Raw genomic sequence first — 14849 nt, forward strand, 5'->3', positions numbered from 1 at the left:
AATAACATACACAATTATGCCCAAAATATCAGTTTTGTCAAGTACCCTCATAAGAGCAGTCTTAAATGAGTTAAATAAACTCATTCTTAATTCTTAATTCTCATTCTTAAATGAATGTAATGTGCGTCAAATCCTCGTAATGTGCACCAGCGGCAGGTCTTAAAGTGACAGCAGCCTAATAAACCTACTCATGTGATGTCTGTCATAAATGTTAACCAAAGAACAAATGTAACAGAAAATGACTCACTGCTCTTGACTAAATAAGTTTTATAGCTTTAATAAGGATTGATCTATATTTAATTTATAATTTATGCAGTGCAGACTGTTAACTTTAGTTAAGTTCACAACGTAATTTCGGGAGTAGTGAACCCATCTAATCTTTCAATTAACTGCCGGAGCATATAAGCAGCCGCTCACCTTGCTCTGGCATCAGCTGTTTTGGCATCCCTCCACATCCCCAACTCCACCAACATAATTTAGGCATCTTGCTACCATACTCATCATAGTAGTCCCTCTGGGGGGTATATCTAAGCTTGAGCTGAAGCTGCTTCCTCGAGACCCTCCACTGCCAAATACACTTAACCTTATTAGCTTAAAGGTTACATGGGCAAAGGAACTCGTGAATTCAATTTATGTATATTTCCTACCTGTTAGTAAGTTCACAGGTAAATATGTGAGGATTGTTTTAAGTTCCCTTAAATTAAAAGTTGTTATATTTTTTGAAGCCTAATAAATGTTAAAATTGATAGCTTTCATTTAAACTGTAATATTGAATGGCTATAATTAATGTTTAAAATTGGGGAAATAAATGTATTTCATTGAGACATCAGTAGATGTATTAATATCAGTAATGCTGATCTTCATTCATAAAAAGTTGTCATTAAACAATTTAAAATATACTGTAATGATGTTGTTTCTACATTAATTTGGAGATACTGTGAAATTATTACATAAACACATTATTAATCACATACATAAAAAAGTGTGATTATTAGTTAATTATTTTAATCGATTGACAGCACTAATATATATATATATATATATATATATATATATATATATATAGGCTATATATATGAGAGGTGGGATGATTAGATGAAAAGCTGTAAATAAATAAATAAAACCACTTGAACTATTTAAATTAGCCTTCAAGAATTTATTCAACACATTCAATGACATTCTGAGAGATAATCTAACTATTATTCATGTGGCATCACCACAGAGCTTGGAATGACCTTTTGGACTGAGAACCACAAAGGGACATCTCAGGCCACACCAAGTGAAATTTATGGTTCCAAAATTAAGAAAAGAGGTTGTCAGGGTTGTTGCAGTTGGGATTATCCACCTCATTATAATTCTTTCAACAAGTCAACCTCTTTGTTTTTAAGGTGCCTGGTGAGACAAAGGGATTTTGGAATACATTAGTAACTCTAAATGAGACACCAGGAGATCAAATTTGTCTTCAGAATAACCCAACTATTTCCGCATGCAGGCCAAGGAGTATTTGATATGGGATTGACAATTTATTATGTAGCAACAAGCAACAAAGGTGAAATGTTTGAGTAAGTCTCATTAATCACAACAGAACAGGCATTTGTTGAATGTCTTAACATCACAAAGAGTCTACATTAGAATATAAAATAGCAATTCAATGCGTTTTTGATTTATAATTTTTGATTATATTGATTGCTGAATTTTGCTAAAACATTTTTGATCTGAATTAGCATTTTGCAGACAGTAACAGGTTTAAATATTGCAGACATACCATAAAAAATTAAAGCTGGTGACATATTTAGCTTACCATGCTTTCTGTGGAAACATAGCAAAATTAGTAACAGACCTCTGAACATGATGTTCCATAAAAAATGGGAATTTTTAAAAGCCACTGGCTCATTTCTACATGGTCACGTATCTTAATCTCTAGCATAAAACAGAATTCCGGTCTGAGCATCCTATTAGTCAAAATGAAAAACATTATTATAACATTTAGAATAGAATCTGATTATTGCAAGTAAGTATTTGACTGTTTCTTTTGTTTCTGCAAATATTGGCTCAAAGAGCACACAAGAAAGGGGTTAAAAATAGTGCATGCACTCACCCTCGCTCCGAACCGGTTTGGTTTTCTTTGTTCCACAGAATACAAAAGGAAATGTGAGGCAGAATGTCATAGCCTGCTCTTTTATATAAAATGAAAGTGAATTGGGGCATACGTCCTGTCAGCCAAAGCTGGGCCATGTGTGGTAATGTAGGCAAAGCATGGATGACGGCAAACAACATGAGGGATAATTGTTGGTTGAAGGGGTGTGGCCCAGATCAGTCCAGTGATCATGTGGCCCAAATCAGGCACATTTCAATTTAGTTGTTTTTTCTTGTTAGAAATATACATTTCATCACACATACTGATAATAATTGATAATAAATGCATGATTGATTTACAGAATAATCAAGGCAGATGACTGATTTACTTAAAGTCCCCTTGTAGTCAATCATTTTGTCCCTTAAAACCCAAAATGACATATTTAAAAACAATTTCGTGTGAAAACTCATGCCTAAAAATAGCTTGAATGTAATTCTACACCCTTGCTTCATTTAGTATCGGCGGATTCATGAATATGCAACTGAACTCATACAGGGTCGTCTACAAGTAGATGTATCAGAATGGTAATGTGTTATTTCTCTCAACATCGTAGAACACATAATGGGAATTAGTATTAGCCTTTTGCTTGACTACGTCATCAAAAAGCTAACTAGATGTACCGCATGGCGGTACAAAATATGACCGCCGCTCAGGCCTGCACTGGCTTTCCACAAAAATAAATGACGTGGAGCAATTTGGCTGTATTGCGTGTTTATGTATATACCTAAAAAAAGTAGTAGTATGTGCATGTCTGTCTGTGTGTGTGTGTATGTGTGTGTGTTTGTGTATGTGTGTGTCTGTGTCTGTGTGTGTCTGTGCGTGTATGTATGCGTGCGTACATGTGTGTGCGCGTGTGTGTTTGTGTGTGTGTGTGTCTGTGCATGTGGATTTGTATGTGTGTGTATGGGTGTGTGTCTGTGCGTGTGGATGTCAGTGTGTGTGCATGCTTGCGTTTGTTTGTATTCCTGCATGTGTGTGTGTGACAGTATCATCCTAAACCAGCAACCCTTCGCTCAACAGCACCATCTACAGGCCGATGAGTGTACAGTCACTAAATGTGCACATAAATGAATTTATTTTATACCCCCCCATGGATGAAATTCTACGAAACTTAGCATACCCCCAGAGGATGTCAAGTTAATCATACACATGAAATATGGTGCAGTTCTGAACATCTCAACTGAAGATAGGGGCGATTAAAGCAGAATAATATTGCATTTTCATTTTTTATGGGAAGGGGCGCAAATCACAAATGAGTGATTATGGGCTAGGTTGATGTGGGCCCTTAAGACCAACATACCATAAAAATGTCTTCATCCTCGGTGCCACGGTTCAGGTAGTTATTTAGGAAAAACTGCATTTTTTGGGTTTGGGGGGGCCCAGCGTGGGGGGGGGAGTGGCCCCCGGGGACCAAACGAAATTTTTCCGTAAAAGTCTAGTGGGGCTACATGCCCACCAAATTTCATGTTCCCCGGTGTTTCGGTGTCCCTGGTATCGTTGACGAAAAATTCAGTAGATGACAAAAAAAAAAAAAAAAAAAAACGTTGACAATCCCTATATGACCGCTTTCGCTAGCTATGCTATAATCGGTCATAATAATGTGTTGCTAATGTTACACAAACCATGTTTCCGTTCACCATCTCAGAGTCAGACAGCTGCCTTCTAAAAATCAGCATCCTTAGAAACGCTTTGAACAACACAGAATATCAGTGGAGAAAGGCATATAGTTCATCATTACATTGTAATATACATAATTCAAGTGCTATATTGCTCAATGTACCCGATTTTTCATTTCAACAGAAAAATATACCTGGTTTCTCTTGAGACTCCACTGCTTCAGAGCGGTCATAGTTAATGATATGCATAAGTCCGCCCGCACAATGACGTGATTGGTTACAATGTAGTTTGTGGCCCATGTGTGGCCCTTGTCTAATCCAGATCTGGGCCACCCGAAGACCATAATTCATTACTGTATGTGGGCAGAGGGAAAGTTGAGGGAAAGATTTTGTGGACCGGAGTTGGGCCAAGGAAAAACTGCTATGTAGCTATGTGGGAAGCGACCAACATTTATATATTATAACATTTATAAAACCTCACATCTACATTAAAAATTTGTGCCAGGTTCAGTGTAATCAAACATTATTGACTTTATGCCTTGTGATAAAGAGTCATCGATGATATATAACGATAAAGATATAGTTTTAAAAATCGTTCTAAATTTAAAACAATAGCAGACTCAACACCACAAATATAACAATAACGGCAGAACAAAGTTGGAACTAGGAATCCCTTTCATCATTTTTTTTTTAAGCTGATAAACAATTAAAACATTGACAGCCAATCAGAATCCATCCTGCTTTAAAGAGCGCAAGCATTTAAAGCCAGAAAGGACAAAACTGCAGCACGTGTTTATAATAAACAGAACGACATCGCTCGTTGGTGTGGACGCTAATATAGTTATCATTTTAATTATCCTTTACAGTTAATTTGTTCTTGGTGTGAATGGGCTTTTAGATAAGATAGCTTCATAAACATTTTAATTGCGAATAGTGTCTACTCAAGAAAGTGAGTGTCTACTCACTTACCTGCTTAAAGGAACCACAAGAAATGGAAAAAATAAATAAATATAACTTACATTGACTCTCTGGCACAAGAGCTTTTTCATTCCATTCCAGCTTTTCCCTTACGAAAAAAAAGTATACTTCAAGTTCATTTTATGAAGTATACTTGAGTAATGTTCAAGTATATTTTTAAGTATACTTTATGTAGTAAGTATACTAATGTCAATATGTACTAGTAGTAAACTTGTAAGTGTACTATTTTAATACCGCTTGGGACTAAATTGGCCCACTTGAAGTATATAAAAGTATATGTTTAAGTGTACTATAAGTGTAATAGTAGTAAACTTTAAGTGCACAACTAGTTCATAATTATGTTTCTCATTTGTACTGCAAGTGAACTTATGAGTATACTAGTAGTTTACTATTTTAATACTTGTAGCAACTTTGAAGTATACTCTCAGTAAACTACTAGTTTAGTAGTTTTATACTACAAGTTTTCTTTAAGTGAACTTAACATCATACTTATAGTTTACCATTTATATATTATTTTTGCTCTTTTAGTGTACTATCAGTAAACTACTAGTTTAGTAGTTTTATACCGCAAGTATATTAGAAAGTTTTCTTTTAGTGTACTCTCAGTAAACTACTAGTTCCTTGATGAGATCCAGAACGATGATCAAACACAGATGGAGTAAATCGAGTCCGACACCCCCACAGCTTCAGTCGTTTTCTCTTAATGGGTTATGCTTCATTTAGAAACATTAAGCAGTTTTGATTTACATTTGAATGAGCAATCTTCTTGTTTCAGCTTCTTCTTCTCCTGTGTTTTGATCCGGAGATTCTGTACTAGAAGATGTGTCATAGCGCCCCCTACCGTATACCAGTGAAAACATGGGTAGCTGGAAAGTTCAGTCAATGGTGGGGAAAAGTTGAATTAAAGTAAATTCCTATGTACACCAGTGGACTAGCCTACACAAAAATTCAGATACGCAGAATTAGAAATATATCTGTTTTATATCAATATTTTAATCAATATTTTCAAACAAACTTTCATAAGACTGTATATGAAAAACGATGTAAAAAAAATATATTTAATAGGCTACTCAATCAAAAGAGTTAACACAACTACAAGCCAAGTATACTTTGAATAATTAAACTTTTAAGTATATCTCGATCAAAAGATTGAGTAGCCTACAAGTATAGGCCAAGTACACTTACTGTAAGTGTAATTAAGTATATTTTTGAGAAGTATATAAAATGTAGACTGAAAGTATGCTTTCTTCTTTTTAGTTGAAAAGAAGTATACTAATAGAACCCTGAATAAACTTATTTTCCATGCTTATTTTACCCGAAAGTTTGTTACTATATAAAGCTGAATATGTTAGTTTATACGACAGTGTGTAATATTGTTTTTAAAAAAGTATTAATAAGCTACTCAATCAAAATAGTAAACACAAGTACAAGCCAAGAATACTTAGAATACTTAATTATACTTTTAAGTATATCTCGATCAACAAGTAGAGGCCAAATATACTTAGACTTTTATGTCAGTATAAGTCAAGTATACTTAACCCATTTAATCCCAAATTTTTCCCAGACACAAAAATATCCAAATCATGTGTCATTAGTATCCCTTTGAAACAATCAATCATAATTTTTAGAAATTTTCATGGAAAAGTGTGTGAAAAAGTGTGTTTTATGATCGGTCACAATTGTGACCGGTGGGATACTGTGTTGTATCAACCATTGGACAGACTGAATATAAGTTTATTTGACCTGTGCAGTGTGTTTGTGTGTGTATTTCTGTGTGTGTGTTTCTGAGTGTGTGTTTCTGTCTTTGTGTGTGTGTGTATGTGTGTGTGTTTGTGTGTGTTGTATCAACCATTGGACAGACTGAATATAGGTCTATTTGACCTGTGCAGTGTTTTTGTGTGTGTGTGTGTGTGTGTGTGTGTGTGTTTGTGTGTGTTGTATCAACCATTGGACAGACTGAATATAGGTCTATTTGACCTGTGCAGTGTGTTTGTGTGTGTGTTTCTGTGTGTGTGTGTGTGTGTGTGTGTGTCTGTGTGTATGTTGTATCAACCATTGGACAGACTGAATATAGGTATATTTGACCTGTGCAGTGTGTTTGTGTGTGTGTGTTGTATCAACCATTGGACAGACTGAATATAGGTCTATTTGACCTGTGCAGTGTGTTTGTGTGTGTGTTTGTGTGTGTTTCTGTGTGTGTGTGTGTGTGTGTGTTTTTGTGTGTGTTTCTGTGTGTGTGTGTGTGTGTGTGTGTGTTTCTGTTTTTGTGTGTGTGTGTGTGTGTGTGTGTGTGTGTGTTTGTGTGTGTGTGTGTGTGTGTGTGTTTTTGTGTGTGTTTCTGTGTGTGTGTGTGTGTGTGTGTGTGTGTGTGTGTGTGTGTGTGTTTCTGTTTTTGTGTGTGTGTGTGTGTGTGTGTGTGTGTGTTTGTGTGTGTGTGTGTGTTGTATCAACCATTGGACAGACTGAATATAGGTCTATTTGACCTGTGCAGTGTGTTTGTGTATGTGTTTTTGTGTGTGTGTGTGTGTGTGTGTGTGTGTGTCTGTGTGTAAAATTAGGTAGAAAGTTAGGTAGCAGCAGAAAGTAAGGTAGAACAGTTATCCTATGTGTATTAGCATGTAGATACAATGGGTTATCCCACCGGTCACTATTGTTGCCGTTGACATGTTTGTGAGTTCTATGACCACATTAAAAAAAGTTGAGTAATTGCAAATGCATATATCAATACTAGACACCTTAAACATGATGTGTACCAAAAATCTATGTCCTATCTTTATGTTAACATACTTTACTAACATATTCTTTGGGAGCTTTCTTGCTGCCATCCTCTTCTCTTGGCGCAGACACAAAGTAAACAGCTCTGGTCATGTGACAATTTACAGTAAACATGCGACACTGCACATATTTCATTGAGACCCTTTATTATTTCAATATCTGCTGGAAATGCATTGATAGATCATTTAGAACATTTTTATAGCCTTAGAAATGAAAAAAAAATTACGGTCACGTGGGATTAAATGGGTTAAGTGGAATTTGAAGTATAATTCTGAGAAGTACATAAAGTATATTTCTGAGAAGTACATAAAAAGTAGACTGAAATTATACTTTCTTATTTTTAGTTTAAAAGAAGTATACTAATAGCACACTTGAATAAACTTCTTTTTCGTAAGGGTTCCTGAAGCATTTTTCTGCTACTTGGTAATCGTTGACCCAGTGACACCTATTTCTGGCAGGTTAGAAAAATGGGCACAATCTGTCTCGAAGACACACAGCATGAGCTCTTGGTAAGAGGGAGCAAAATGTTCCCATCGAACAAATCAGTATCATATGAGTTGTGATGAAATGTCACAGTGGCAACACGTATAAAACATGAAGATTTTAAAGCCTTCAGACCATTAAAGAGCAATTCACACAAAAATTTAAGTACGGTCATCATTATGTCTTTCCAAACCCTTATGCATTTTTTTTTTCCTTTTCTTTTTTCGCAGAAGATAAAAGATGATTATTTTTTTCCTATACAATAAAAGTCAATGGCATCCAGTGTTGTTTTGGACCCCATTGACTTTCATTGTATGGACAAAAAATTATTCTTTAAAATAACTTTTGTGTTCCAAAATGCCGAATAAAGTCGGCTGAGCATGAGGGTGAGCATATTATGACAGAATTTTAATTACTGGGATTTAGTTGGGAAATAATAGAATTTTAACTATTCCTTTAAAAATAACAAATTTGGTTGCTAATTTTAATCAACAAAAGCAAAATTGCTACCGATCGTGACAGGCAGTGATTATCATGCATGTGAGTATGGAAAAGACAGCTCTTTAAATGTGAGATCTCTGCCACAGCATTTAAAAAAAGCACAGTTTTTACTTGCAAAGATTGTGCAATCTACTGAACAAATACATACAGTATGTATACGGCATTGAAAAATTCACTTTGCTCAATCTGAGGAGGCCTGTACATGACGGATCTGTCTTTATTGACAGTGTTTTTGAATGTGACCGAAATGAGATACCAAGACAGATGGGCTTATTTATGAGCAAGACCTCTATTCATCTCTCCTCCTAAGAGAGATATTGATTAAGGTTTTTCTTTTCTTTATTCATTGAGCATACAGAGTACACAGAATACTAAGAGCTCCTGATCGTTTTTCAAAAATGTCCAGACGGCAAAGCTACATAATCATCTTTCAGATAATTACTCGATAATAATGCAATTTCATATCGCACACCAGGAAAATTAAAGTGGTTCACATGTATAGGCCTACAGCTGTTCAAAGCCATAATTTTTTTAAGAAAAATGCAAACAGATTAGTAGCTGATAGCTGTGGATGTCATTCCATTTAATGCCATTTTTAATAGCTTAGCAAATACAGCTTGCCTGTATTTCATTGTCTGGTGCATTTTTCATTTGTCTCATTCGTTGTTATTTCCTCTTCTGAATGGCCTATGCAAATTTATGCAAATCCCTCAATGGTTTACCTTGGGAAATGCAGGGCAAACACTTGAAGTTTCTGTAAAATAAGTGCATCTGTAACTAGATGACTACTCTGATTGCTGTTCACATTAAGGCTAAGAGGGCTCACAGCACAAATTTAGGTGGCAATGAAACCGACTCAAAATTTTACGTGTGTCCGAGGGCGAGGGGTTTTGTGGGTATTGAAATTTAAAGAGGCTTCCATCTTGTGTTTTTGAGGCCATTGCTAATACTTTTATGTTTGATGTTGTTGTTGTTTTCACTGTTGTTATGGCAGCTGCCATACAGTTCCCTCATAGGAATATTGTGAAAGGTGAAAGCGATGCAGTGCCAAATGGGAACAATCCAAATGAATATTACTTGAGTGGCAACTTAAAAATGGTTGCTATGGTTTCCCTGAAGCATCTTTTCACCCCTACAACTCTCAATTACACTTCAGCTCTTAGAAACATGTACTGGGCCTGGTGTATGTTTTTCATGGTTAAAAGAAAAAAAAGAGTTTAAAGTGTGTGATTTTCTTTTGGCTCACAACGCACAGGTGATTGAATTTATGAATGAAAGAATAAATTACTTGCTAGCAATTACTTGCTATATATATATATATATATACACAGTGAGGGAAATAAGTATTTGAACACCCTGCTATTTTGCAAGTTCTCCCACTTGGAAATCATGGAGGGGTCTGAAATTGTCATCGTAGGTGCATGTGCACTGTGAGAGACATAATCTAAAAAAAAAAATCCAGAAATCACAATGTATGATTTTTTAACTATTTATTTGTATGATACAGCTGCAAATAAGTATTTGAACACCTGTCTATCAGCTAGAATTCTGACCCTCAAAGACCTGTTAGTCTGCCTTTAAAATGTCCACCTCCACTCCATTTATTATCCTAAATTAGATGCACCTGTTTGAGGTCGTTAGCTGCATAAAGACACCTGTCCACCCCATACAGTCAGTAAGAATCCAACTACTAACATGGCCAAGACCAAAGAGCTGTCCAAAGACACTAGAGACAAAATTGTACACCTCCACAAGGCTGGAAAGGGCTACGGGGAAATTGCCAAGCAGCTTGGTGAAAAAAGGTCCACTGTTGGAGCAATCATTAGAAAATGGAAGAAGCTAAACATGACTGTCAATCTCCCTCGGACTGGGGCTCCATGCAAGATCTCACCTCGTGGGGTCTCAATGATCCTAAGAAAGGTGAGAAATCAGCCCAGAACTACACGGGAGGAGCTGGTCAATGACCTGAAAAGAGCTGGGACCACCGTTTCCAAGGTTACTGTTGGTAATACGCTAAGACGTCATGGTTTGAAATCATGCATGGCACGGAAGGTTCCCCTGCTTAAACCAGCACATGTCAAGGCCCGTCTTAAGTTTGCCAATGACCATTTGGATGATCCAGAGGAGTCATGGGAGAAAGTCATGTGGTCAGATGAGACCAAAATAGAACTTTTTGGTCATAATTCCACTAAACGGGTTTGGAGGAAGAAGAATGATGAGTACCATCCCAAGAACACCATCCCTACTGTGAAGCATGGGGGTGGTAGCATCATGCTTTGGGGGTGTTTTTCTGCACATGGGACAGGGCGACTGCACTGTATTAAGGAGAGGATGACCGGGGCCATGTATTGCGAGATTTTGGGGAACAACCTCCTTCCCTCAGTTAGAGCATTGAAGATGGGTCGAGGCTGGGTCTTCCAACATGACAATGACCCGAAGCACACAGCCAGGATAACCAAGGAGTGGCTCTGTAAGAAGCATATCAAGGTTCTGGCGTGGCCTAGCCAGTCTCCAGACCTAAACCCAATAGAGAATCTTTGGAGGGAGCTCAAACTCCGTGTTTCTCAGCGACAGCCCAGAAACCTGACTGATCTAGAGAAGATCTGTGTGGAGGAGTGGGCCAAAATCCCTCCTGCAGTGTGTGCAAACCTGGTGAAAAACTACAGGAAACGTTTGACCTCTGTAATTGCAAACAAAGGCTACTGTACCAAATATTAACATTGATCTTCTCAGGTGTTCAAATACTTATTTGCAGCTGTATCATACAAATAAATAGTTAAAAAAATCATACATTGTGATTTCTGGATTTTTTTTTTTTTAGATTATGTCTCTCACAGTGGACATGCACCTACGATGACAATTTCAGACCCCTCCATGATTTCTAAGTGGGAGAACTTGCAAAATAGCAGGGTGTTCAAATACTTATTTTCCTCACTGTATATATATATATATATTTATTATGTACTTTATTATGTCTTTCAATTCAAACACATTTAACACAATTATACAAATTGACAGTTCATCAATACATCATATTTTCCCCCAATAAATATTCCTTATTTTTCCTTCTACTTTTTTTCTTTTGTGATAATACCCACCAACACATAGCCTAAAAAACACATGATTAGAACAATAACCAAAAAGTACATAGTTAGACAATTTTACATATGATTTAAGGGGTAAAAGACAAAAAACAATAAATAAATATTAATAAAAATTTAACATTCACATATTTATATCAAACTCTTTTAATGACACATAATTCATAATAGTTGTTCAAGTAATATTATTTGAATATCAAATATTCAATATTAAGTAAGTAAATAAATAAAATAATAAATAACTAGAAATAAAAGGGAGGGAGGGTTATATAAAAATGTAGTTAATGTAGGCTAATATATATTCCTTTATTTTATGGAATATTCTTTGATTTTAGAGTTGCACATATCTTTTCAAAATGTATACATTTGCTCTTAATTTCATGTTATCCTCTCCATAATGTACTTTAGAAACTAAATCTACTCATTTAAAACTGGGGATTCTTGCTTTCTCCAAAAAATTACTGCATTAAAAGCTGTAATTCTCAGCATTCTAAATAAGTATACATCATCTTTATTAAATAGCATAGGTCCTATACCCAAAACATTATTTTGTATCTTTATATATTTAGTTTCTTTAAAAAAATCTTCCCCGAATTAGGCTACTTCTGTTCACTTAAGTACTTCTGTTCGCTAGAAGTTCACTGCAACTTATCCAACATCCTAAAGATAAATTATTATAATTAGAAGATATTTCTAGTGTTATAAAATATCGCATATTAATTTTCCAAGCAAAATGTATATTTTAGTCAGAATTATTGCGCTCCTATTTGGCGCGCATGCGCGCAGCGGCGCTCGTTCAATATGAAGATTTGCAGCAAAATGGATACATTTGCATGACTTTCTAACATTTACAGATGGAGAATATAACTGTAAAATATAAGTTTTGCACTGAGAAAAAAAAAAAAAAACATGTCACAAACGCATAAAATAGCACCAAATATACGCTGTTTGATGGTGGATCGATTTGATCCATGATCGACCTCTAGGGCTGCTTCAGAAACGCGTGCACACGCAATTATCTAGACTTGATAAACCTGGATCAAATTAGTGAGATTGCGTGAACTTCAATTATCTTTTATGGAACCACTTTAGCCCCAACTTATTTGTTAGGCTCATTCAAGTCCAGTTTTGGAGTTTAATCCCCGCTTTTCTAAGCGTCTTTTATGGAACAACCCTCAGGCCTACCTGTTGTAGCATATCCACGGAATAGATGCTGAACACAGTCAAAACGTGCCATCGACGAAAACGTGCCATCTTTTTCGGTCACATGATTTCGGTCCTCCAAAAAGCATTTCACCCCGAAACCGAAAACAGTCGTTTAAGCCGAAAATTTTCATATGTTTCGTATATTAACTTTATGATGTGTATGTGTAGATTTCCGGTTATTCTGTTTTCTTCTAACGCAACGCTCACGCAAGTGTCCGGTGTAGGCAGCCGTTAAGCGAGCGACTGAACGCCAGTTGGGGGTGCAATGATGTAAAACTATTCGTGGATGTCTTGGCCTGGACGGATGCATGCAAATATCCGTGTGATGTTATAAGGCCCACAAATCCAAACAAGCAGTTTTTGGCGCTTCATTAAATAAATGTTTTATACGAGGAGGACGTTTTAATCTCGTAAACTTGCAGGATGTTTTAATTGTACAAAACCTGTGTTAAAAGATCAAGGCAAAATTAATTTATCGTAAAACGTGTTCACGTCTTTGTAGAACTCATAATTACAACTTGTAAATCTGAATTTTTGGAGAGCCTTGCCTTAGACCAACTGACGGCTGCAATGTCAGAAACACTGCAGTTCCAACCGCTTCAACACTAAAATGTAATTCATCAGTTATTTTGTAATATTTAAATTGAATAACTCCAATAATTTATTGTTATTTAATTGATTTTGTTCATGAAATTAAAATATAGACATGGTTTAACATAAAGTAGCTAGCACAGAGTAGCCTAACAGTTGTTATGCAAAAGCCTTCAGAAAAAGTGTTGGTTAACACTAACTTGGCTTTAGCCTACATTACAAATTGAGGTAAAAAAAGAAGAAAAGAAAAGAAGAAGAAGAAGACATAATTCCTTACCTGCACACAAAGGGCTGATCTCTGTAGATCTCTGAGCCTGCTTTTTCTTTGTTTTCAGAATATATATTTTTTTTTTAAATAGTGACACGAAATTTCACTCCTATAATAATCCTTTTATCGCACCCCTTGTGTAGCTGATTTCTTTCCAGTTTAATCTTAATCAGACGGATGTGTTTGGCATTGGAAGCAATAACAACAGCTGCTCTTTATGAAACCTTCTGGTTCCGGCTTGCAGAGTGTGTTTGTTTTTTACTGCATCATAATACCTGCATCTTCAAGTCTGCTGTTTTCTTTTACCTAATCCCCTCTGCAAAGCTGCTCTAGGCTTAATGACATCATTAGACCCACACTCTCGCTTCACTGATTTTCCTAATATGTTCGGCGGGAATGTAAAATAGTCAATTTTGGATACAAAGGTTGGTCAATGATGTTGATATACCTCATGCTATATTTAGCAGATATTGAGATGTCATGTCTGATATTGAGATGTCATGTCTGGGCACTCTCATGGAAAAGAAAAATCACAAAGGAGATTTAATTTTCTTTAATATCTTATTTGAGACAATGAGTCAACAATGAGATTAAAATGAAATTTGCTTGCTCAGAGTCTCCTCTACAGTTTCAGAAGAAATCTCAACGTCACAAACTCAGACTCAGACTTTCCAAAGACACCTAAGTGTGAAATATTAGCTGTGACTATGCTTACTCATGATGCTCAACATGGGTCCTGGGGTCTATTTGTCATCTATTATGAATCATGCCTATTAGCATTGTTCTTACTGCGCTCCCTATGCAAAGGGACCTACTGTATTAAATTAGGTGGTCCGGATATTTTGACTGCAGGGAATACAGTTCTTATTAGGGAACCTTTGTTTCATTGGCTTGGTCAAGTTTTTCCTGTGCGCACTGGGCATCTTGCCCCTGGTATCCCTGTGCTAGGCTAGCAATCAGCGTTGGTGGCTAGATGTGATAATTAGCATGCAGATCCATTCGCAGGCATATCTCGCCTGTCATAATTGTACCAACTTTTGCTTCATCCTCTACCCACTGTGCCTTTGTATGTAATCACACAATTGTATTTGTTGCCTACGTTCATGCGGAGCAACAGATTGTTTGTTGATTCTTGTTACTAATGTTACTTGTGTGCGAACCTGTGCAAATACTGTGTTGTGAAATATCTAATC

The sequence above is a fragment of the Abramis brama genome, assembly GCF_963993115.1.
Source record: "Abramis brama genome assembly, chromosome: 10".
In the NCBI taxonomy this organism is placed as follows: Eukaryota; Metazoa; Chordata; class Actinopteri; order Cypriniformes; family Leuciscidae; genus Abramis; species Abramis brama.